The following is a 25,945-nucleotide window of genomic DNA, read 5'->3' on the forward strand; positions in this document are numbered from 1 at the left end:
CACGGTTTGTGCTAGCTTCTTGAAACTTGACACAGTAAAGCAGTTTCACATTCTATCACTATGTTCTGTTTCCTCTGGATGTAGCCCTAAGCAGTGACTGGGGAAAAATACTTTCATTGACAGAGGTTGCCAAGCTTCCAGAAATTACGAGTCTCCAGAAATCTCAGCAACTATGATTTCACCCAAACTGGATGATACTTTCAGGTAATGATCAGTACACTAAGCCCACTTGGTTCCCCAAATTTCTTTCTTCTATGTTGAAGCGTTCGTTTCCAGTAACAGTTTGAATTTTGGCGTTTCACTCTGTTTTCTCCTATATTGATACATGTATTTGGAACTCTAAACCAAACACGGTTTGTGCTAGCTTCTTGAAACTTGACACAGTAAAGCAGTTTCACGTTCTATCTCTATGTTCTGTCTCCTCTTGATGTAGCCCTAAGCAGTGACTGAGGAGAAACACTTTCATTGAAAGGGGTTGCCAAGCTTCCAAAAATTACGAGTCTCCAGAAATCTCAGCATCTATTTTTTCACCCAAACTTGATGATACTTTCAGGTAATGATGAGTACGCTAAGCCCACTGGGTTCCCCAAATTTCGTTCTTCTATGTTGAAGCGTTCGTTTCCAGTAACAGTTTGAATTTTGGCGTTTCACTCTGTTTTCTCCTATATTGATAGATGTATTTGGAACTCTAAACCAAACACGGTTTGTGCTAGCTTCTTGAAACTTGACACAGTAAAGCAGTTTCACGTTCTATCTCTATGTTCTGTCTCCTCTTGATGTAGCCCTAAGCAGTGACTGGGGAGAAACACTTTCATTGAAAGGGGTTGCCAAGCTTCCAAAAATTACGAGTCTCCAGAAATCTCAGCATCTATTTTTTCACCCAAACTTGATGATACTTTCAGGTAATGATGAGTACGCTAAGTCCACTGGGTTCCCCAAATTTCGTTCTTCTATGTTGAAGCGTTCGTTTCCAGTAACAGTTTGAATTTTGGCGTTTCACACTGTTTTCTCCTATATTGTTAGATGTATTTGGAACTCTAAACCAAACACGGTTTGTGCTAGCTTCTTGAAACTTGACACAGTAAAGCAGTTTTACGTTCTATATCTATGTTCTGTTTCCTCTTGATGTAGCACTCAGCAGTGACTGAGGAGAAACACTTTCATTGAAAGGGGTTGCCAAGCTTCCCAAAATTGCGAGTCTCCAGAAATCTCAGCAACTATTTTTTAACACAAACTGGATGATACTTTCAGGTAATGATCAGTACACTAAGCTCACTTGGTTCCCCAAATTTCGTTCTTTTATGTTGAAGCGTTCGCTTCCAGTAACTGTTTGAATTTTGGCGTTTCACTCTGTTTTCTCCTATACTGACAGATGTATTTGGAACTCTAAATCAAACACGGTTTGTGCTAGCTTCTTGAAACTTGACACAGTAAAGCAGTTTCATGTTCTATCTCTATGTTCTGTTTCCTCTGGATGTAGCCCTAAGCAGTGACTGGGGAGAAATACTTTCATTGACAGGGGTTGCCAAGCTTCCAGAAATTACGAGTCTCCAGAAATCTCAGCAACTATGATTTCACCCAAACTGGATGATACTTTCAGGTAATAATAGGTACACTAAGCCCACTTGGTTCCCCAAATTTCGTTCTTCTATGTTGAAGCGTTCGTTTCCAGTAACAGTTTGAATTTTGGCGTTTCACTCTGTTTTCTCCTATATTGATAGATGTATTTGGAACTCTAAATCAAACACGGTTTGTGCTAGCTTCTTGAAACTTGACACAGTAAAGCAGTTTCAAGTTCTATCTCTATGTTTTCTTTCCTCTTGATGTAGCACTCAGCAGTGACTGAGGAGAAACACTTTCATTGAAAGGGGTTGCCAAGCTTCCAGAAATTACGAGTCTCCAGAAATCTCAGCAACTATGATTTCACCCAAACTGGATGATACTTTCAGGTAATGATCAGTACACTAAGCCCACTTGGTTCCCTAAATTTCGTTCTTCTATGTTGATGCGTTCGCTTCCAGTAACTGTTTGAATTTTGGCGTTTCACTCTGTTTTCTCCTATACTGACAGATGTATTTGGAACTCTAAATCAAACACGGTTTGTGCTAGCTTCTTGAAACTTGACACAGTAAAGCAGTTTCACATTCTATCACTATGTTCTGTTTCCTCTGGATGTAGCCCTAAGCAGTGACTGGGGAAAAATACTTTCATTGACAGAGGTTGCCAAGCTTCCAGAAATTACGAGTCTCCAGAAATCTCAGCAACTATGATTTCACCCAAACTGGATGATACTTTCAGGTAATGATCAGTACACTAAGCCCACTTGGTTCCCCAAATTTCTTTCTTCTATGTTGAAGCGTTCGTTTCCAGTAACAGTTTGAATTTTGGCGTTTCACTCTGTTTTCTCCTATATTGATAGATGTATTTGGAACTCTAACCCAAACACGGTTTGTGCTAGCTTCTTGAAACTTGACACAGTAAAGCAGTTTCACGTTCTATCTCTATGTTCTGTCTCCTCTTGATGTAGCCCTAAGCAGTGACTGAGGAGAAACACTTTCATTGAAAGGGGTTGCCAAGCTTCCAAAAATTACGAGTCTCCAGAAATCTCAGCATCTATTTTTTCACCCAAACTTGATGATACTTTCAGGTAATGATGAGTACGCTAAGCCCACTGGGTTCCCCAAATTTCGTTCTTCTATGTTGAAGCGTTCGTTTCCAGTAACAGTTTGAATTTTGGCGTTTCACTCTGTTTTCTCCTATATTGATAGATGTATTTGGAACTCTAAACCAAACACGGTTTGTGCTAGCTTCTTGAAACTTGACACAGTAAAGCAGTTTCACGTTCTATCTCTATGTTCTGTTTCCTCTTCGATGTAGCACTCAGCAGTGACTGAGGAGAAACACTTTCATTGAAAGGGGTTGCCAAGCTTCCCAAAATTGCGAGTCTCCAGAAATCTCAGCAACTATTTTTTAACCCAAACTGGATGATACTTTCAGGTAATGATCAGTACACTAAGCCCACTTGGTTCCCCAAATTTCGTTCTTCTATGTTGAAGCGTTCGTTTCCAGTAACAGTTTGAATTTTGGCGTTTCACTCTGTTTTCTCCTATATTGATAGATGTATTTGGAACTCTAAACCAAACACGGTTTGTGCTAGCTTCTTGAAACTTGACACAGTAATGCAGTTTCACGTTCTATCTCTATGTTCTGTCTCCTCTTGATGTAGCCCTAAGCAGTGACTGGGGAGAAACACTTACATTGAAAGGGGTTGCCAAGCTTCCAAAAATTACGAGTGTCCAAAAATCACAGCAACTATTTTTTCACCCAACCTGGATGATACTTTCAGGTAATGATCAGTACACTAAGCCCACTTGGTTCCCCAAATTTCGTTCTTCTATGTTGAAGCGTTCGTTTCCAGTAACAGTTTGAATTTTGGTGTTTCACTCTGTTTTCTCCTATATTGATAGATGTATTTGGAACTCTAAATCAAACACGGTTTGTGCTAGCTTCTTTAAACTTGACACAGTAAAGGAGTTTCACGTTCTATCTCTATGTTTTGTTTCCTCTTGCTGTAGCACTCAGAGTGAGTGAGGAGAAACACTTTAATTGAAAGGGGTTGCCAAGCTTCCCAAAATTGCGAGTCTCTACAAATCTCAGCAAACCTGTTTTCACCCAAACTGGATGATACTTTCAGGTAATGACCAGTACACTAAGCTCAATTGGTTCCCCAAATTTCGTTCTTCTATGTTGAAGCGTTCGTTTCCAGTAACAGTTTGAATTTTGGTGTTTCATTCTGTTTTCTCCTATATTGATAGATGTATTTGGAACTCTAAATCAAACACGGTTTGTGCTAGCTTCTTGAAACTTGACACAATAAAGCAGTTTCACGTTCTATCTCTATGTTCTGTTTCCTCTTGATGTAGCACTCAGCAGTGACTGAGGAGAAACACTTTCATTGAAAGGGGTTGCCAAGCTTCCCAAAATTGCGAGTCTCCAGAAATCTCAGCAACTATTTTTTAACCCAAACTGGATGATACTTTCAGGTAATGATCAGTACACTAAGCTCACTTGGTTCCCCAAATTTCGTTCTTTTATGTTGAAGCGTTCGCTTCCAGTAACTGTTTGAATTTTGGCGTTTCACTCTGTTTTCTCCTATATTGATAGATGTATTTGGAACTCTAAACCAAACACGGTTTGTGCTAGCTTCTTGAAACTTGACACAGTAAAGCAGTTTCACGTTCTATCTCTATGTTCTGTTTCCTCTTGATGTAGCACTCAGCAGTGACTGAGGAGAAACACTTTCATTGAAAGGGGTTGCCATGCTTCCCAAAATTGCGAGTCTCCAGAAATCTCAGCAACTATTTTTTAACCCAAACTGGATGATACTTTCAGGTAATGATCAGTACACTAAGCTCACTTGGTTCCCCAAATTTCGTTCTTTTATGTTGAAGCGTTCGCTTCCAGTAACTGTTTGAATTTTGGCGTTTCACTCTGTTTTCTCCTATACTGACAGATGTATTTGGAACTCTAAATCAAACACGGTTTGTGCTAGCTTCTTGAAACTTGACACAGTAAAGCAGTTTCACGTTCTATCTCTATGTTCTGTTTCCTCTGGATGTAGCCCTAAGCAGTGACTGGGGAGAAATACTTTCATTGACAGGGGTTGCCAAGCTTCCAGAAATTACGAGTCTCCAGAAATCTCAGCAACTATGATTTCACCCAACCTGGATGATACTTTCAGGTAATGATCAGTACACTAAGCCCACTTGGTTCGCCAAATTTCGTTCTTCTATGTTGAAGCGTTCGATTCCAGTAACAGTTTGAATTTTGGCGTTTTACTCTGTTTTCTCCTATATTGATAGATGTATTTGGAACTCTAAATCAAACACGGTTTGTGCTAGCTTCTTGAAACTTGACACAATAAAGCACTTTCACGTTCTATCTCTATGTTCTGTTTCCTCTGGATGTAGCCCTAAGTAGTGACTGGGGAGAAATACTTTCATTGAAAGGGGTTGCCAAGCTTCCAGAAATTACGAGTCTCCAGAAATCTCAGCAACTATGATTTCACCCAACCTTGATGATACTTTCAGGTAATGATCAGTACACTAAGCCCACTTGGTTCGCCAAATTTCGTTCTTCTATGTTGAAGCGTTCGTTTCCAGTAACAGTTTGAATTTTGGCGTTTCACTCTGTTTTCTCCTATACTGACAGATGTATTTGGAACTCTAAATCAAACACGGTTTGTGCTAGCTTCTTGAAACTTGACACACTAAAGCAGTTTCACGTTCTATCTCTATGTTCTGTTTCCTCTTGATGTAGCCCTAAGCAGTGACTGGGGAGAAATACTTTCATTGAAAGGGGTTGCCAAGCTGCCAGAAATTACGAGTCTCCAGAAATCTCAGCAACTATGATTTCACCCATACTGGATGATACTTTCAGGTAATGATCAGTACACTAAGCCCACTTGGTTCCCCAAATTTCGTTCTTCTATGTTGAAGCGTTCGTTTCCAGTAATGGTTTGAATTTTGGCGTTTCACTCTGTTTTCTCCTATATTGATAGATGTATTTGGAACTCTAACCCAAACACGGTTTGTGCTAGCTTCTTGAAACTTGACACAGTAAAGCAGTTTCACGTTCTATCTCTATGTTCTGTCTCCTCTTGATGTAGCCCTAAGCAGTGACTGAGGAGAAACACTTTCATTGAAAGGGGTTGCCAAGCTTCCAAAAATTACGAGTCTCCATAAATCTCAGCATCTATTTTTTCACCCAATCTTGATGATACTTTCAGGTAATGATGAGTACGCTAAGCCCACTGTGTTCCCCAAATTTCGTTCTTGTATGTTGAAGCGTTCGTTTCCAGTAACAGTTTGAATTTTGGCGTTTCACTCTGTTTTCTCCTATATTGATAGATGTATTTGGAACTCTAAACCAAACATGGTTTGTGCTAGCTTCTTGAAACTTGACACAGTAAAGCAGTTTCACGTTCTATCTCTATGTTCTGTTTCCTCTTCGATGTAGCACTCAGCAGTGACTGAGGAGAAACACTTTCATTGAAAGGGGTTGCCAAGCTTCCCAAAATTGCGAGTCTCCAGAAATCTCAGCAACTATTTTTTAACCCAAACTGGATGATACTTTCAGGTAATGATCAGTACACTAAGCCCACTTGGTTCCCCAAATTTCGTTCTTCTATGTTGAAGCGTTCGTTTCCAGTAACAGTTTGAATTTTGGCGTTTCACTCTATTTTCTCCTATATTGATAGATGTATTTGGAACTCTAAACCAAACACGGTTTGTGCTAGGTTCTTGAAACTTGACACAGTAAAGCAGTTTCACGTTCTATCTCTATGTTCTGTTTCCTCTTCGATGTAGCACTCAGCAGTGACTGAGGAGAAACACTTTCATTGAAAGGGGTTGCCAAGCTTCCCAAAATTGCGAGTCTCCAGAAATCTCAGCAACTATTTTTTAACCCAAACTGGATGATACTTTCAGGTAATGATGAATACGCTAAGCCCACTGTGTTCCCCAAATTTCGTTCTTCTATGTTGAAGTGTTCGTTTCCAGTAACAGTTTGATTTTGGCGTTTCACTCTGTTTTCTCCTATATTGATAGATGTATTTGGAACTCTAAACCAAACACGGTTGGTGCTACCTTCTTGAAACTTGACACAGTAAAGCAGTTTCACGTTCTATATCTATGTTCTGTTTCCTCTTGATGTAGCACTCAGCAGTGACTGAGGAGAAACACTTTCATTGAAAGGGGTTGCCAAGCTTCCCAAAATTGCGAGTCTCCAGAAATCTCAGCAACTATTTTTTAACCCAAACTGGATGATACTTTCAGGTAATGATCAGTACACTAAGCCCATTTGGTTCCCCAAATTTCGTTCTTCTATGTTAAAGCGTTCGTTTCCAGTAACAGTTTGAATTTTGGCGTTTCACTCTGTTTTCTCCTATATTGATACATGTATTTGGAACTCTAAACCAAACACGGTTTGTGCTAGTTTCTTGAAACTTGACACAGTAAAGGAGTTTCACGTTCTATCTCTATGTTCTGTTTCCTCTTGATGTAGCACTCAGCAGTGACTGAGGAGAAACACTTTCATTGAAAGGGGTTGCCAAGCTTCCCAAAATTGCGAGTCTCCAGAAATCTCAGCAACTATTTTTTAACCCAAACTGGATGATACTTTCAGGTAATGATCAGTAAACTAAGCTCACTTGGTTCCCCAAATTTCGTTCTTTTATGTTGAAGCGTTCGCTTCCAGTAACTGTTTGAATTTTGGCGTTTCACTCTGTTTTCTCCTATACTGACAGATGTATTTGGAACTCTAAACCAAACACGGTTTGTGCTAGCTTCTTGAAACTTGACACAGTAAAGCAGTTTCACGTTCTATCTCTATGTTCTGTTTCCTCTGGATGTAGCCCTAAGCAGTGACTGGGGAGAAATACTTTCATTGAAAGGGGTTGCCAAGCTTCCAGAAATTACGAGTCTCCAGAAATCTCAGCAACTATGATTTCACCCATACTGGATGATACTTTCAGGTAATGATCAGTACACTAAGCCCACTTGGTTCGCCAAATTTCGTTCTTCTATGTTGAAGCGTTCGTTTCCAGTAACAGTTTGAATTTTGGCGTTTCACTCTGTTTTCTCCTATATTGATAGATGTATTTGGAACTCTAAACCAAACACGGTTTGTGCTAGCTTCTTGAAACTTGACACAGTAAAGCACTTTCACGTTCTATCTCTATGTTCTGTTTCCTCTGGATGTAGCCCTAAGTAGTGACTGGGGAGAAATACTTTCATTGAAAGGGGTTGCCAAGCTTCCAGAAATTACGAGTCTCCAGAAATCTCAGCAACTATGATTTCACCCAACCTTGATGATACTTTCAGGTAATGATCAGTACACTAAGCCCACTTGGTTCGCCAAATTTAGTTATTCTATGTTGAAGCGTTCGTTTCCAGTAACAGTTTGAATTTTGGCGTTTCACTCTGTTTTCTCCTATACTGACAGATGTATTTGGAACTCTAAATCAAACACGGTTTGTGCTAGCTTCTTGAAACTTGACACACTAAAGCAGTTTCACGTTCTATCTCTATGTTCTGTTTCCTCTTGATGTAGCCCTAAGCAGTGACTGGGGAGAAATACTTTCATTGAAAGGGGTTGCCAAGCTTCCAGAAATTAGGAGTCTCCAGAAATCTCAGCAACTATGATTTCACCCATACTGGATGATACTTTCAGGTAATGATCAGTACACTAAGCCCACTTGGTTCACCAAATTTCGTTCTTCTATGTTGAAGCGTTCGATTCCAGTAACAGTTTGAATTTTGGCGTTTTACTCTGTTTTCTCCTATATTGATAGATGTATTTGGAACTCTAAATCAAACACGGTTTGTGCTAGCTTCTTGAAACTTGACACAATAAAGCAGTTTCAAGTTCTATCTCTATGTTCTGTCTCCTCTTGATGTAGCCCTAAGCAGTGACTGGGGAGAAACACTTTCATTGAAAGGGGTTGCCAAGCTTCCAAAAATTACGAGTCTCCAGAAATCTCAGCATCTATTTTTTCACCCAAACTGGATGATACTTTCAGGTAATGATGAGTACACTAAGCCCACTGGGTTCCCAAAATTTCGTTCTTCTATGTTGAAGCGTTCGTTTCCAGTAACAGTTTGAATTTTGGCGTTTCACTCTGTTTTCTCCTATATTGATAGATGTATTTGGAACTCTAAACCAAACACGGTTTGTGCTAGCTTCTTGAAACTTGACACAGTAAAGCAGTTTCACGTTCTATCTCTATGTTCTGTCTCCTCTTGATGTAGCCCTAAGCAGTGACTGGGGAGAAACACTTTCATTGAAAGGGGTTGCCAAGCTTCCAAAAATTACGAGTCTCCAGAAATCTCAGCATCTATTTTTTCACCCAAACTGGATGATACTTTCAGGTAATGATGAGTACACTAAGCCCACTGGGTTCCCAAAATTTCGTTCTTCTATGTTGAAGCGTTCGTTTCCAGTAACAGTTTGAATTTTGGCGTTTCACTCTGTTTTCTCCTATATTGATAGATGTATTTGGAACTCTAAACCAAACACGGTTTGTGCTAGCTTCTTGAAACTTGACACAGTAAAGCAGTTTCACGTTCTATCTCTATGTTCTGTTTCCTCTTGATGTAGCACTCAGCAGTGACTGAGGAGAAACACTTTCATTGAAAGGGGTTGCCAAGCTCCCCAAAACTGCGAGTCTCCAGAAATCTCAGCAACTATTTTTTCACCCAAACTGGATGATACTTTCAGGTAATGATCAGTACACTAAGCTCACTTGGTTCCCCAAATTTCGTTCTTTTATGTTGAAGCGTTCACTTCCAGTAACTGTTTGAATTTTGGCGTTTCACTCTGTTTTCTCCTATACTGACAGATGTATTTCGAACTCTAAGTCAAACACGGTTTGTGCTAGCTTCTTGAAACTTGACACAGTAAAGCAGTTTCAAGTTCTATCTCTATGTTTTCTTTCCTCTTGATGTAGCACTCAGCAGTGACTGAGCAGAAACACTTTCATTGAAAGGGGTTGCCAAGCTTCCAGAAATTACGAGTCTCCAGAAATCTCAGCAACTATGATTTCACCCAAACTGGATGATACTTTCAGGTAATGATCAGTACACTAAGCCCACTTGGTTCGCCAAATTTCGTTCTTCTATGTTGAAGCGTTCGTTTCCAGTAACAGTTTGAATTTTGGCGTTTCACTCTGTTTTCTCCTATATTGATAGATGTATTTGGAACTCTAACCCAAACACGGTTTGTGCTAGCTTCTTGAAACTTGACACAGTAAAGCAGTTTCACGTTCTATCTCTATGTTCTGTTTCCTCTTGATGTAGCACTCAGCAGTGACTGAGGAGAAACACTTTCATTGAAAGGGGTTGCCAAGCTCCCCAAAACTGCGAGTCTCCAGAAATCTCAGCAACTATTTTTTCACCCAAACTGGATGATACTTTCAGGTAATGATCAGTACACTAAGCTCACTTGGTTCCCCAAATTTCGTTCTTTTATGTTGAAGCGTTCACTTCCAGTAAGTGTTTGAATTTTGGCGTTTCACTCTGTTTTCTCCTATACTGACAGATGTATTTGGAACTCTAAATCAAACACGGTTTGTGCTAGCTTCTTGAAACTTGACACAGTAAAGCAGTTTCACGTTCTATCACTATGTTCTGTTTCCTCTGGATGTAGCCCTAAGCAGTGACTGGGGAAAAATACTTTCATTGACAGAGGTTGCCAAGCTTCCAGAAATTACGAGTCTCCAGAAATCTCAGCAACTATGATTTCACCCAAACTGGATGATACTTTCAGGTAATGATCAGTACACTAAGCCCACTTGGTTCCCCAAATTTCTTTCTTCTATGTTGAAGCGTTCGTTTCCAGTAACAGTTTGAATTTTGGCGTTTCACTCTGTTTTCTCCTATATTGATAGATGTATTTGGAACTCTAACCCAAACACGGTTTGTGCTAGCTTCTTGAAACTTGACACAGTAAAGCAGTTTCACGTTCTATCTCTATGTTCTGTCTCCTCTTGATGTAGCCCTAAGCAGTGACTGAGGAGAAACACTTTCATTGAAAGGGGTTGCCAAGCTTCCAAAAATTACGAGTCTCCAGAAATCTCAGCATCTATTTTTTCACCCAAACTTGATGATACTTTCAGGTAATGATGAGAACGCTAAGCCCACTGGGTTCCCCAAATTTCGTTCTTCTATGTTGAAGCGTTCGTTTCCAGTAACAGTTTGAATTTTGGCGTTTCACTCTGTTTTCTCCTATACTGATAGATGTATTTGGAACTCTAAACCAAACACGGTTTGTGCTAGCTTCTTGAAACTTGACACAGTAAAGCAGTTTCACGTTCTATCTCTATGTTCTGTTTCCTCTTCGATGTAGCACTCAGCAGTGACTGAGGAGAAACACTTTCATTGAAAGGGGTTGCCAAGCTTCCCAAAATTGCGAGTCTCCAGAAATCTCAGCAACTATTTTTTAACCCAAACTGGATGATACTTTCAGGTAATGATCAGTACACTAAGCCCACTTGGTTCCCCAAATTTCGTTCTTCTATGTTGAAGCGTTCGTTTCCAGTAACAGTTTGAATTTTGGCGTTTCACTCTGTTTTCTCCTATTTTGATAGATGTATTTGGAACTCTAAACCAAACACGGTTTGTGCTAGCTTCTTGAAACTTGACACAGTAATGCAGTTTCACGTTCTATCTCTATGTTCTGTCTCCTCTTGATGTAGCCCTAAGCAGTGACTGGGGAGAAACACTTACATTGAAAGGGGTTGCCAAGCTTCCAAAAATTACGAGTGTCCAAAAATCACAGCAACTATTTTTTCACCCAACCTGGATGATACTTTCAGGTAATGATCAGTACACTAAGCCCACTTGGTTCCCCAAATTTCGTTCTTCTATGTTGAAGCGTTCGTTTCCAGTAACAGTTTGAATTTTGGCGTTTCACTCTGTTTTCTCCTATATTGACAGATGTATTTGGAACTCTAAACCAAACACGGTTGGTGCTAGCTTCTTGAAACTTGACACAGTAAAGCAGTTTCACGTTCTATATCTATGTTCTGTTTCCTCTTGATGTAGCACTCAGCAGTGACTGAGGAGAAACACTTTCATTGAAAGGGGTTGCCAAGCTTCCCAAAATTGCGAGTCTCCAGAAATCTCAGCAACTATTTTTTAACCCAAACTGGATGATACTTTCAGGTAATGATCAGTACACTAAGCCCATTTGGTTCCCCAAATTTCGTTCTTCTATGTTAAAGCGTTCATTTCCAGTAACAGTTTGAATTTTGGCGTTTCACTCTGTTTTCTCCTATATTGATAGATGTATTTGGAACTCTAAACCAAACACGGTTTGTGCTAGCTTCTTGAAACTTGACACAGTAAAGGAGTTTCACGTTCTATCTCTATGTTCTGTCTCCTCTTGATGTAGCCCTAAGCAGTGACTGGGGAGTAACACTTTCATTGAAAGGGGTTGCCAAGCTTCCAAAAATTACGAGTCTCCAGAAATCTCAGCATCTATTTTTTCACCCAAACTGGATGATACTTTCAGGTAATGATGAGTACGCTAAGCCCACTGGGTTCCCAAAATTTCGTTCTTCTATGTTGAAGCGTTCGTTTCCAGTAACAGTTTGAATTTTGGCGTTTCACTCTGTTTTCTCCTATATTGATAGATGTATTTGGAACTCTAAACCAAACAAGGTTTGTGCTAGCTTCTTGAAACTTGACACAGTAAAGCAGTTTCACGTTCTATCTCTATGTTCTGTTTCCTCTTGATGTAGCACTCAGCAGTGACTGAGGAGAAACACTTTCATTGAAAGGGGTTGCCAAGCTCCCCAAAACTGCGAGTCTCCAGAAATCTCAGCAACTATTTTTTCACCCAAACTGGATGATACTTTCAGGTAATGATCAGTACACTAAGCTCACTTGGTTCCCCAAATTTCGTTCTTTTATGTTGAAGCGTTCACTTCCAGTAACTGTTTGAATTTTGGCGTTTCACTCTGTTTTCTCCTATACTGACAGATGTATTTCGAACTCTAAGTCAAACACGGTTTGTGTTAGCTTCTTGAAACTTGACACAGTAAAGCAGTTTCAAGTTCTATCTCTATGTTTTCTTTCCTCTTGATGTAGCACTCAGCAGTGACTGAGGAGAAACACTTTCATTGAAAGGGGTTGCCAAGCTTCCAGAAATTACGAGTCTCCAGAAATCTCAGCAACTATGATTTCACCCAAACTGGATGATACTTTCAGGTAATGATCAGTACACTAAGCCCACTTGGTTCGCCAAATTTCGTTCTTCTATGTTGAAGCGTTCGTTTCCAGTAACAGTTTGAATTTTGGCGTTTTACTCTGTTTTCTCCTATATTGATAGATGTATTTGGAACTCTAAATCAAACACGGTTTGTGCTAGCTTCTTGAAACTTGACACAATAAAGCAGTTTCAAGTTCTATCTCTATGTTCTGTCTCCTCTTGATTTAGCCCTAAGCAGTGACTGGGGAGAAACACTTTCATTGAAAGGGGTTGCCAAGCTTCCAAAAATTACGAGTCTCCAGAAATCTCAGCATCTATTTTTTCACCCAAACTGGATGATACTTTCAGGTAATGATGAGTAAGCTAAGACCACTGGGTTCCCAAAATTTCGTTCTTCTATGTTGAAGCGTTCGTTTCCAGTAACAGTTTGAATTTTGGCGTTTCACTCTGTTTTCTCCTATATTGATAGATGTATTTGGAACTCTAAACCAAACACGGTTTGTGCTAGCTTCTTGAAACTTGACACAGTAAAGCAGTTTCACATTCTATCTCTATGTTCTGTCTCCTCTTGATGTAGCCCTAAGCAGTGACTGAGGAGAAACACTTTCATTGAAAGGGGTTGCCAAGCTTCCAAAAATTACGAGTCTCCAGAAATCTCAGCATCTATTTTTTCACCCAAACTTGATGATACTTTCAGGTAATGATGAGTACGCTAAGCCCACTGGGTTCCCCAAATTTCGTTCTTCTATGTTGAAGCGTTCGTTTCCAGTAACAGTTTGAATTTTGGCGTTTCACTCTGTTTTCTCCTATATTGATAGATGTATTTGGAACTCTAAACCAAACACGGTTTGTGCTAGCTTCTTGAAACTTGACACAGTAAAGCAGTTTCACGTTCTATCTCTATGTTCTGTTTCCTCTTCGATGTAGCACTCAGCAGTGACTGAGGAGAAACACTTTCATTGAAAGGGGTTGCCAAGCTTCCCAAAATTGCGAGTCTCCAGAAATCTCAGCAACTATTTTTTAACCCAAACTGGATGATACTTTCAGGTAATGATCAGTACACTAAGCCCACTTGGTTCCCCAAATTTCGTTCTTCTATGTTGAAGCGTTCGTTTCCAGTAACAGTTTGAATTTTGGCGTTTCACTCTGTTTTCTCCTATATTGATAGATGTATTTGGAACTCTAAACCAAACACGGTTTGTGCTAGCTTCTTGAAACTTGACACAGTAATGCGGTTTCACGTTCTATCTCTATGTTCTGTCTCCTCTTGATGTAGCCCTAAGCAGTGACTGGGGAGAAACACTTACATTGAAAGGGGTTGCCAAGCTTCCAAAAATTACGAGTGTCCAAAAATCACAGCAACTATTTTTTCACCCAACCTGGATGATACTTTCAGGTAATGATCAGTACACTAAGCCCACTTGGTTCCCCAAATTTCGTTCTTCTATGTTGAAGCGTTCGTTTCCAGTAACAGTTTGAATTTTGGCGTTTCACTCTGTTTTCTCCTATATTGATAGATGTATTTGGAACTCTAAATCAAACACGGTTTGTGCTAGCTTCTTTAAACTTGACACAGTAAAGGAGTTTCACGTTCTATCTCTATGTTTTGTTTCCTCTTGCTGTAGCACTCAGAGTGAGTGAGGAGAAACACTTTAATTGAAAGGGGTTGCCAAGCTTCCCAAAATTGCGAGTCTCTACAAATCTCAGCAAACCTGTTTTCACCCAAACTGGATGATACTTTCAGGTAATGACCAGTACACTAAGCTCAATTGGTTCCACAAATTTCGTTCTTCTATGTTGAAGCGTTCGTTTCCAGTAACAGTTTGAATTTTGGTGTTTCATTCTGTTTTCTCCTATATTGATAGATGTATTTGGAACTCTAAATCAAACACGGTTTGTGCTAGCTTCTTGAAACTTGACACAATAAAGCAGTTTCACGTTCTATCTCTATGTTCTGTTTCCTCTTGATGTAGCACTCAGCAGTGACTGAGGAGAAACACTTTCATTGAAAGGGGTTGCCAAGCTTCCCAAAATTGCGAGTCTCCAGAAATCTCAGCAACTATTTTTTAACCCAAATTGGATGATACTTTCAGGTAATGATCAGTACGCTAAGCTCACTTGGTTCCCCAAATTTCCTTCTTTTATTTTGAAGCGTTCGCTTCCAGTAACTGTTTGAATTTTGGCGTTTCACTCTGTTTTCTCCTATACTGACAGATGTATTTGGAACTCTAAACCAAACACGGTTTGTGCTAGCTTCTTGAAACTTGACACAGTAAAGCAGTTTCACGTTCTATCTCTATGTTCTGTTTCCTCTGGATGTAGCCCTAAGCAGTGACTGGGGAGAAATACTTTCATTGAAAGGGGTTGCCAAGCTTCCAGAAATTACGAGTCTCCAGAAATCTCAGCAACTATGATTTCACCCATACTGGATGATACTTTCAGGTAATGATCAGTACACTAAGCCCACTTGGTTCGCCAAATTTCGTTCTTCTATGTTGAAGCGTTCGTTTCCAGTAACAGTTTGAATTTTGGCGTTTCACTCTGTTTTCTCCTATATTGATAGATGTATTTGGAACTCTAAACCAAACACGGTTTGTGCTAGCTTCTTGAAACTTGACACAGTAAAGCACTTTCACGTTCTATCTCTATGTTCTGTTTCCTCTGGATGTAGCCCTAAGTAGTGACTGGGGAGAAATACTTTCATTGAAAGGTGTTGCCAAGCTTCCAGAAATTACGAGTCTCCAGAAATCTCAGCAACTATGATTTCACCCAACCTTGATGATACTTTCAGGTAATGATCAGTACACTAAGCCCACTTGGTTCGCCAAATTTCGTTATTCTATGTTGAAGCGTTCGTTTCCAGTAACAGTTTGAATTTTGGCGTTTCACTCTGTTTTCTCCTATACTGACAGATGTATTTGGAACTCTAAATCAAACACGGTTTGTGCTAGCTTCTTGAAACTTGACACAGTAAAGCACTTTCACGTTCTATCTCTATGTTCTGTTTCCTCTTGATGTAGCCCTAAGCAGTGACTGGGGAGAAATACTTTCATTGAAAGGGGTTGCCAAGCTTCCAGAAATTACGAGTCTCCAGAAATCTCAGCAACTATGATTTCACCCATACTGGATGATACTTTCAGGTAATGATCAGTACACTAAGCCCACTTGGTTCGCCAAATTTCGTTCTTCTATGTTGAAGTGTTCGATTCCAGTAACAGTTTGAATTTTGGCGTTTTACTCTGTTTTCTCCTATATTGATAGATGTATTTGGAACTCTAAATGAAACGCAGTTTGTGCTAGCTTCTTGAAACTTGACACAATAAAGCAGTTTCAAGTTCTATCTCTATGTTCTGTCTCCTCTTGATGTAGCCCTAAGCAGTGACTGGGGAGAAACACTTTCATTGAAAGGGGTTGCCAAGCTTCCAAAAATTACGAGTCTCCAGAAATCTCAGCATCTATTTTTTCACCCAAACTGGATGATACTTTCAGGTAATGATGAGTACGCTAAGCCCACTGGGTTCCCAAAACTTCGTTCTTCTATGTTGAAGCGTTCGTTTCCAGTAACAGTTTGAATTTTGGCGTTTCACTCTGTTTTCTCCTATATTGATAGATGTATTTGGAACTCTAAACCAAACACGGTTTGTGCTAGCTTCTTGAAACTTGACACAGTAAAGCAGTTTCACGTTCTATCTCTATGTTCTGTTTCCTCTTGATGTAGCACTCAGCAGTGACTGAGGAGAAACACTTTCATTGAAAGGGGTTGCCAAGCTCCCCAAAACTGCGAGTCTCCAGAAATCTCAGCAACTATTTTTTCACCCAAACTGGATGATACTTTCAGGTAATGATCAGTACACTAAGCTCACTTGGTTCCCCAAATTTCGTTCTTTTATGTTGAAGCGTTCACTTCCAGTAACTGTTTGAATTTTGGCGTTTCACTCTGTTTTCTCCTATACTGACAGATGTATTTCGAACTCTAAGTCAAACACGGTTTGTGCTAGCTTCTTGAAACTTGACACAGTAAAGCAGTTTCTAGTTCTATCTCTATGTTTTCTTTCCTCTTGATGTAGCACTCAGCAGTGACTGAGGAGAAACACTTTCATTGAAAGGGGTTGCCAAGCTTCCAGAAATTACGAGTCTCCAGAAATCTCAGCAACTATGATTTCACCCAAACTGGATGATACTTTCAGGTAATGATCAGTACACTAAGCCCACTTGGTTCGCCAAATTTCGTTCTTCTATGTTGAAGCGTTCGTTTCCAGTAACAGTTTGAATTTTGGCGTTTTACTCTGTTTTCTCCTATATTGATAGATGTATTTGGAACTCTAAATCAAACACGGTTTGTGCTAGCTTCTTGAAACTTGACACAATAAAGCAGTTTCAAGTTCTATCTCTATGTTCTGTCTCCTCTTGATTTAGCCCTAAGCAGTGACTGGGGAGAAAACTTTCATTGAAAGGGGTTGCCAAGCTTCCAAAAATTACGAGTCTCCAGAAATCTCAGCATCTATTTTTTCACCCAAACTGGATGATACTTTCAGGTAATGATGAGTAAGCTAAGACCACTGGGTTCCCAAAATTTCGTTCTTCTATGTTGAAGCGTTCGTTTCCAGTAACAGTTTGAATTTTGGCGTTTCACTCTGTTTTCTCCTATATTGATAGATGTATTTGGAACTCTAAACCAAACACGGTTTGTGCTAGCTTCTTGAAACTTGACACAGTAAAGCAGTTTCACGTTCTATCTCTATGTTCTGTTTCCTCTTGATGTAGCCCTAAGCAGTGACTGAGGAGAAACACTTTCATTGAAAGGGGTTGCCAAGCTCCCCAAAACTGCGAGTCTCCAGAAATCTCAGCAACTATTTTTTCACCCAAACTGGATGATACTTTCAGGTAATGATCAGTACACTAAGCTCACTTGGTTCCCCAAATTTCGTTCTTTTATGTTGAAGCGTTCACTTCCAGTAACTGTTTGAATTTTGGCGTTTCACTCTGTTTTCTCCTATACTGACAGATGTATTTCGAACTCTAAACCAAACACGGTTTGTGCTAGCTTCTTGAAACTTGACACAGTAAAGCAGTTTCTAGTTCTATCTCTATGTTCTGTTTCCTCTTCGATGTAGCACTCAGCAGTGACTGAGGAGAAACACTTTCATTGAAAGGGGTTGCCAAGCTTCCCAAAATTCCGAGTCTCCAGAAATCTCAGCAACTATTTTTTAACCCAAACTGGATGATACTTTCAGGTAATGATCAGTACACTAAGCCCACTTGGTTCCCCAAATTTCGTTCTTCTATGTTGAAGCGTTCGTTTCCAGTAACAGTTTGAATTTTGGCGTTTTACTCTGTTTTCTCCTATATTGATAGATGTATTTGGAACTCTAAACCAAACACGGTTTGTGCTAGCTTCTTGAAACTTGACACAGTAATGCAGTTTCACGTTCTATCTCTATGTTCTGTCTCCTCTTGATGTAGCCCTAAGCAGTGACTGGGGAGAAACACTTACATTGAAAGGGGTTGCCAAGCTTCCAAAAATTACGAGTGTCCAAAAATCACAGCAACTATTTTTTCACCCAACCTGGATGATACTTTCAGGTAATGATCAGTACACTAAGCCCACTTGGTTCCCCAAATTTCGTTCTTCTATGTTGAAGCGTTCGTTTCCAGTAACAGTTTGAATTTTGGCGTTTCACTCTGTTTTCTCCTATATTGATAGATGTATTTGGAACTCTAAATCAAACACGGTTTGTGCTAGCTTCTTTAAACTTGACACAGTAAAGGAGTTTCACGTTCTATCTCTATGTTTTGTTTCCTCTTGCTGTAGCACTCAGAGTGAGTGAGGAGAAACACTTTAATTGAAAGGGGTTGCCAAGCTTCCCAAAATTGCGAGTCTCTACAAATCTCAGCAAACCTGTTTTCACCCAAACTGGATGATACTTTCAGGTAATGACCAGTACACTAAGCTCAATTGGTTCCACAAATTTCGTTCTTCTATGTTGAAGCGTTCGTTTCCAGTAACAGTTTGAATTTTGGTGTTTCATTCTGTTTTCTCCTATATTGATAGATGTATTTGGAACTCTAAATCAAACACGGTTTGTGCTAGCTTCTTGAAACTTGACACAATAAAGCAGTTTCACGTTCTATCTCTATGTTCTGTTTCCTCTTGATGTAGCACTCAGCAGTGACTGAGGAGAAACACTTTCATTGAAAGGGGTTGCCAAGCTTCCCAAAATTGCGAGTCTCCAGAAATCTCAGCAACTATTTTTTAACCCAAACTGGATGATACTTTCAGGTAATGATCAGTACACTAAGCTCACTTGGTTCCCCAAATTTCGTTCTTTTATTTTGAAGCGTTCGCTTCCAGTAACTGTTTGAATTTTGGCGTTTCACTCTGTTTTCTCCTATACTGACAGATGTATTTGGAACTCTAAACCAAACACGGTTTGTGCTAGCTTCTTGAAACTTGACACAGTAAAGCAGTTTCACGTTCTATCTCTATGTTCTGTTTCCTCTGGATGTAGCCCTAAGCAGTGACTGGGGAGAAATACTTTCATTGAAAGGGGTTGCCAAGCTTCCAGAAATTACGAGTCTCCAGAAATCTCAGCAACTATGATTTCACCCATACTGGATGATACTTTCAGGTAATGATCAGTACACTAAGCCCACTTGGTTCGCCAAATTTCGTTCTTCTATGTTGAAGCGTTCGTTTCCAGTAACAGTTTGAATTTTGGCGTTTCACTCTGTTTTCTCCTATATTGATAGATGTATTTGGAACTCTAAACCAAACACGGTTTGTGCTAGCTTCTTGAAACTTGACACAGTAAAGCACTTTCACGTTCTATCTCTATGTTCTGTTTCCTCTGGATGTAGCCCTAAGTAGTGACTGGGGAGAAATACTTTCATTGAAAGGTGTTGCCAAGCTTCCAGAAATTACGAGTCTCCAGAAATCTCAGCAACTATGATTTCACCCAACCTTGATGATACTTTCAGGTAATGATCAGTACACTAAGCCCACTTGGTTCGCCAAATTTCGTTATTCTATGTTGAAGCGTTCGTTTCCAGTAACAGTTTGAATTTTGGCGTTTCACTCTGTTTTCTCCTATACTGACAGATGTATTTGGAACTCTAAATCAAACACGGTTTGTGCTAGCTTCTTGAAACTTGACACAGTAAAGCACTTTCACGTTCTATCTCTATGTTCTGTTTCCTCTTGATGTAGCCCTAAGCAGTGACTGGGGAGAAATACTTTCATTGAAAGGGGTTGCCAAGCTTCCAGAAATTACGAGTCTCCAGAAATCTCAGCAACTATGATTTCACCCATACTGGATGATACTTTCACGTAATGATCAGTACACTAAGCCCACTTGGTTCGCCAAATTTCGTTCTTCTATGTTGAAGCATTCGATTCCAGTAACAGTTTGAATTTTGGCGTTTTACTCTGTTTTCTCCTATATTGATAGATGTATTTGGAACTCTAAATCAAACACAGTTTGTGCTAGCTTCTTGAAACTTGACACAATAAAGCAGTTTCAAGTTCTATCTCTATGTTCTGTCTCCTCTTGATGTAGCCCTAAGCAGTGACTGGGGAGAAACACTTTCATTGAAAGGGGTTGCCAAGCTTCCAAAAATTACGAGTCTCCAGAAATCTCAGCATCTATTTTTTCACCCAAACTGGATGATACTTTCAGGTAATGATGAGTACGCTAAGCCCACTGGGTTCCCAAAATTTCGTTCTTCTATGTTGAAGCGTTCGTTTCCAGTAACAGTTTGAATTTTGGCGTTTCACTCTGTTTTCTCCTATATTGATAGATGTATTTGGAACTCTAAACCAAACACGGTTTGTGCTAGCTTCTTGAAACTTGACACAGTAAAGCAGTTTCACGTTCTATCTCTATGTTCTGTTTCCTCTTGATGTAGCACTCAGCAGTGACTGAGGAGAAACACTTTCATTGAAAGGGGTTGCCAAGCTCCCCAAAACTGCGAGTCTCCAGAAATCTCAGCAACTATTTTTTCACCCAAACTGGATGATACTTTCAGGTAATGATCAGTACACTAAGCTCACTTGGTTCCCCAAATTTCGTTCTTTTATGTTGAAGCGTTCACTTCCAGTAACTGTTTGAATTTTGGCGTTTCACTCTGTTTTCTCCTATACTGACAGATGTATTTCGAACTCTAAGTCAAACACGGTTTGTGCTAGCTTCTTGAAACTTCACACAGTAAAGCAGTTTCAAGTTCTATCTCTATGTTTTCTTTCCTCTTGATGTAGCACTCAGCAGTGACTGAGGAGAAACACTTTCATTGAAAGGGGTTGCCAAGCTTCCAGAAATTACGAGTCTCCAGAAATCTCAGCAACTATGATTTCACCCAAACTGGATGATACTTTCAGGTAATGATCAGTACACTAAGCCCACTTGGTTCGCCAAATTTCGTTCTTCTATGTTGAAGCGTTCGTTTCCAGTAACAGTTTGAATTTTGGCATTTTACTCTGTTTTCTCCTATATTGATAGATGTATTTGGAACTCTAAATCAAACACAGTTTGTGCTAGCTTCTTGAAACTTGACACAATAAAGCAGTTTCAAGTTCTATCTCTATGTTCTGTCTCCTCTTGATTTAGCCCTAAGCAGTGACTGGGGAGAAACACTTTCATTGAAAGGGGTTGCCAAGCTTCCAAAAATTACGAGTCTCCAGAAATCTCAGCATCTATTTTTTCACCCAAACTGGATGATACTTTCAGGTAATGATGAGTAAGCTAAGACCACTGGGTTCCCAAAATTTCGTTCTTCTATGTTGAAGCGTTCGTTTCCAGTAACAGTTTGAATTTTGGCGTTTCACTCTGTTTTCTCCTATATTGATAGATGTATTTGGAACTCTAAACCAAACACGGTTTGTGCTAGCTTCTTGAAACTTGACACAGTAAAGCAGTTTCACATTCTATCTCTATGTTCTGTCTCCTCTTGATGTAGCCCTAAGCAGTGACTGAGGAGAAACACTTTCATTGAAAGGGGTTGCCAAGCTTCCAAAAATTACGAGTCTCCAGAAATCTCAGCATCTATTTTTTCACCCAAACTTGATGATACTTTCAGGTAATGATGAGTACGCTAAGCCCACTGGGTTCCCCAAATTTCGTTCTTCTATGTTGAAGCGTTCGTTTCCAGTAACAGTTTGAATTTTGGCGTTTCACTCTGTTTTCTCCTATATTGATAGATGTATTTGGAACTCTAAACCAAACACGGTTTGTGCTAGCTTCTTGAAACTTGACACAGTAAAGCAGTTTCACGTTCTATCTCTATGTTCTGTTTCCTCTTCGATGTAGCACTCAGCAGTGACTGAGGAGAAACACTTTCATTGAAAGGGGTTGCCAAGCTTCCCAAAATTGCGAGTCTCCAGAAATCTCAGCAACTATTTTTTAACCCAAACTGGATGATACTTTCAGGTAATGATCAGTACACTAAGCCCACTTGGTTCCCCAAATTTCGTTCTTCTATGTTGAAGCGTTCGTTTCCAGTAACAGTTTGAATTTTGGCGTTTCACTCTGTTTTCTCCTATATTGATAGATGTATTTGGAACTCTAAACCAAACACGGTTTGTGCTAGCTTCTTGAAACTTGACACAGTAAAGCAGTTTCACGTTCTATCTCTATGTTCTGTCTCCTCTTGATGTAGCCCTAAGCAGTGACTGGGGAGAAACACTTACATTGAAAGGGGTTGCCAAGCTTCCAAAAATTACGAGTGTCCAAAAATCACAGCAACTATTTTTTCACCCAACCTGGATGATACTTTCAGGTAATGATCAGTACACTAAGCCCACTTGGTTCCCCAAATTTCGTTCTTCTATGTTGAAGCGTTCGTTTCCAGTAACAGTTTGAATTTTGGCGTTTCACTCTGTTTTCTCCTATATTGATAGATGTATTTGGAACTCTAAATCAAACACGGTTTGTGCTAGCTTCTTTAAACTTGACACAGTAAAGGAGTTTCACGTTCTATCTCTATGTTTTGTTTCCTCTTGCTGTAGCACTCAGAGTGAGTGAGGAGAAACACTTTAATTGAAAGGGGTTGCCAAGCTTCCCAAAATTGCGAGTCTCTACAAATCTCAGCAAACCTGTTTTCACCCAAACTGGATGATACTTTCAGGTAATGACCAGTACACTAAGCTCAATTGGTTCCACAAATTTCGTTCTTCTATGTTGAAGCGTTCGTTTCCAGTAACAGTTTGAATTTTGGTGTTTCATTCTGTTTTCTCCTATATTGATAGATGTATTTGGAACTCTAAATCAAACACGGTTTGTGCTAGCTTCTTGAAACTTGACACAATAAAGCAGTTTCAAGTTCTATCTCTATGTTCTGTCTCCTCTTGATGTAGCCCTAAGCAGTGACTGGGGAGAAACACTTTCATTGAAAGGGGTTGCCAAGCTTCCAAAAATTACGAGTCTCCAGAAATCTCAGCATCTATTTTTTCACCCAAACTGGATGATACTTTCAGGTAATGATGAGTACGCTAAGCCCACTGGGTTCCCAAAATTTCGTTCTTCTATGTTGAAGCGTTCGTTTCCAGTAACAGTTTGAATTTTGGCGTTTCACTCTGTTTTCTCCTATATTGATAGATGTATTTGGAACTCTAAACCAAACACGGTTTGTGCTAGCTTCTTGAAACTTGACACAGTAAAGCAGTTTCACGTTCTATCTCTATGTTCTGTTTCCTCTTGATGTAGCACTCAGCAGTGACTGAGGAGAAACACTTTCATTGAAAGGGGTTGCCAAGCTCCCCAAAACTGCGAGTCTCCAGAAATCTCAGCAACTATTTTTTCACCCAAACTGGATGATACTTTCAGGTAATGATCAGTACACTAAGCTCACTTGGTTCCCCAAATTTCGTTCTTTTATGTTGAAGCGTTCACTTCCAGTAACTGTTTGAATTTTGGCGTTTCACTCTGTTTTCTCCTATATTGACAGATGTATTTCGAACTCTAAGTCAAACACGGTTTGTGCTAGCTTCTTGAAACTTGACACAGTAAAGCAGTTTCATGTTCTATCTCTATGTTCTGTTTCCTCTTCGATGTAGCACTCAGCAGTGACTGAGGAGAAACACTTTCATTGAAAGGGGTTGCCAAGCTTCCCAAAATTCCGAGTCTCCAGAAATCTCAGCAACTATTTTTTAACCCAAACTGGATGATACTTTCAGGTAATGATCAGTACACTAAGCCCACTTGGTTCCCCAAATTTCGTTCTTCTATGTTGATGCGTTCGTTTCCAGTAACAGTTTGAATTTTGGCGTTTCACTCTGTTTTCTCCTATATTGATAGATGTATTTGGAACTCTAAATCAAACACGGTTTGTGCTAGCTTCTTGAAACTTGACACAATAAAGCAGTTTCACGTTCTATCTCTATGTTCTGTTTCCTCTTGATGTAGCACTCAGCAGTGACTGAGGAGAAACACTTTCATTGAAAGGGGTTGCCAAGCTTCCCAAAATTGCGAGTCTCCAGAAATCTCAGCAACTATTTTTTAACCCAAACTGGATGATACTTTCAGGTAATGATCAGTACACTAAGCTCACTTGGTTCCCCAAATTTCGTTCTTTTATTTTGAAGCGTTCGCTTCCAGTAACTGTTTGAATTTTGGCGTTTCACTCTGTTTTCTCCTATACTGACAGATGTATTGGAACTCTAAACCAAACACGGTTTGTGCTAGCTTCTTGAAACTTGACACAGTAAAGCAGTTTCACGTTCTATCTCTATGTTCTGTTTCCTCTGGATGTAGCCCTAAGCAGTGACTGGGGAGAAATACTTTCATTGAAAGGGGTTGCCAAGCTTCCAGAAATTACGAGTCTCCAGAAATCTCAGCAACTATGATTTCACCCATACTGGATGATACTTTCAGGTAATGATCAGTACACTAAGCCCACTTGGTTCGCCAAATTTCGTTCTTCTATGTTGAAGCGTTCGTTTCCAGTAACAGTTTGAATTTTGGCGTTTCACTCTGTTTTCTCCTATATTGATAGATGTATTTGGAACTCTAAACCAAACACGGTTTGTGCTAGCTTCTTGAAACTTGACACAGTAAAGCACTTTCACGTTCTATCTCTATGTTCTGTTTCCTCTGGATGTAGCCCTAAGTAGTGACTGGGGAGAAATACTTTCATTGAAAGGTGTTGCCAAGCTTCCAGAAATTACGAGTCTCCAGAAATCTCAGCAACTATGATTTCACCCAACCTTGATGATACTTTCAGGTAATGATCAGTACACTAAGCCCACTTGGTTCGCCAAATTTCGTTATTCTATGTTGAAGCGTTCGTTTCCACTAACAGTTTGAATTTTGGCGTTTCACTCTGTTTTCTCCTATACTGACAGATGTATTTGGAACTCTAAATCAAACACGGTTTGTGCTAGCTTCTTGAAACTTGACACAGTAAAGCACTTTCACGTTCTATCTCTATGTTCTGTTTCCTCTTGATGTAGCCCTAAGCAGTGACTGGGGAGAAATACTTTCATTGAAAGGGGTTGCCAAGCTTCCAGAAATTACGAGTCTCCAGAAATCTCAGCAACTATGATTTCACCCAAGCTGGATGATACTTTCAGGTAATGATCAGTACACTAAGCCCACTTCGTTCGCCAAATTTCGTTCTTCTATGTTGAAGCGTTCGTTTCCAGTAACAGTTTGAATTTTGGCGTTTTACTCTGTTTTCTCCTATATTGATAGATGTATTTGGAACTCTAAATCAAACACGGTTTGTGCTAGCTTCTTGAAACTTGACACAATAAAGCAGTTTCAAGTTCTATCTCTATGTTCTGTCTCCTCTTGATGTAGCCCTAAGCAGTGACTGGGGAGAAACACTTTCATTGAAAGGGGTTGCCAAGCTTCCAAAAATTACGAGTCTCCAGAAATCTCAGCATCTATTTTTTCACCCAAACTGGATGATACTTTCAGGTAATGATGAGTACGCTAAGCCCACTGGGTTCCCAAAATTTCGTTCTTCTATGTTGAAGCGTTCGTTTCCAGTAACAGTTTGAATTTTGGCGTTTCACTCTGTTTTCTCCTATATTGATAGATGTATTTGGAACTCTAAACCAAACACGGTTTGTGCTAGCTTCTTGAAACTTGACACAGTAAAGCAGTTTCACGTTCTATCTCTATGTTCTGTTTCCTCTTGATGTAGCACTCAGCAGTGACTGAGGAGAAACACTTTCATT

The sequence above is a fragment of the Spermophilus citellus genome (genome assembly GCF_964194105.1).
Source record: "Spermophilus citellus genome assembly, chromosome: 1".
Taxonomy (NCBI): Eukaryota; Metazoa; Chordata; class Mammalia; order Rodentia; family Sciuridae; genus Spermophilus; species Spermophilus citellus.